We start from the raw sequence: 1,263 nt of genomic DNA, 5'->3' as shown, positions 1-1,263 counted from the left end.
ACACAGGCAATGCAGCTTCAGAGTCTGTGTTATTCATCACTGTGCTACACTCTTCCACAAAAGATGTTTTGGGTATTAAATAGGTAGACGCTGAATGAGTACCTTATAGGCACTCTTCAGACTTTATAATTCTAAAATCCAATTTATCACTGGATAACATTGTTCAAGTCAGAGTGATAGGCCTAGAGATTTTTTTTTAATAATAAAGATATGAAAAAGTCAGCAGAATAGAATTAGATGGAGCTGCACAAAAGGTGTCATAGATACTTAGATTGGAATGGTTTCTGAGGTTTTCCAGTTCAAGCCCTTAATTTCCAATGAGACAGACTTGCAATTACATTTTAAATGGCCCAAAGACATGTATTCTTACACTGAGCTCAGACTTTTCCCTTGAGTATGATGCCTTTTGGCATCTGGACCCTGGAGCTTCATTTGGATTCTCTCAGTACCTAAGAAGCATTATAAATAAAACTGCATTCCATTTTCCTCTATCTCTCTTTTTCAGTGTCTATGTTCTCTCTCATTACCTAGATTACCAATGAGTTTTGAAAAAAAAAATCTAACTTCTAATGTAATAGTTGGTGATAATCAGAAGTTGGTTAATTAAAAAAAATACGTGCTGAAAATCTAGTGTATATGTGTTATGAGTTGTGGGCTAGGGTGTGCTTAAATGGACAGAATTACAACTCCTTCAACAGCCAATAGTAAAAACAAACACACACACACACACCCTGGCCGTCAAGAGTCAGACCAAGCAATTGCTACAATGTTGTGATAAATAATTGTATAGTTATTTGATACAGGTCAAAAAATGCTCTCTTGAAATTTAATGAGATATCCATGAAGACTGAATATCATTTGAGTCATGGAGGACTGAACCTCTAATCATGGATCATCATTGAATTAAGTGAGTTATTTTAGGAAAGACTTTATTTTTGGTGGGACATAGATCATGTTGTAAAGGCACTCACCACAGGTACTACCAACTCAGGAGACTTACTCTATGCCAATGTATTTACAGTCGTTTTGCCACCAGTAGAGAGTGAGTGTCTGAAGGGCGGGAACGCTTTCCCAGTTTATCTCTGCTGACTTCTGTGCTACAGAATGATATGGTTTAAATAAGGCTCTAAGAAATGTGTGACTGATGTCGGGCTTTTGATTCCTCTTCTCTGTGGATGATCCACTAAAACTTAGAAACTATTACTTGTAGCATCAGCAGAATCATCCAAAGATTAATTGATTGTCAAGGGAGGGTAATGGGCT

The sequence above is a fragment of the Pteropus alecto genome, unplaced genomic scaffold, assembly GCF_000325575.1.
Source record: "Pteropus alecto unplaced genomic scaffold, ASM32557v1 scaffold573, whole genome shotgun sequence".
Classification (NCBI taxonomy): Eukaryota; Metazoa; Chordata; class Mammalia; order Chiroptera; family Pteropodidae; genus Pteropus; species Pteropus alecto.
This window is presented reverse-complemented; position numbering follows the sequence as displayed.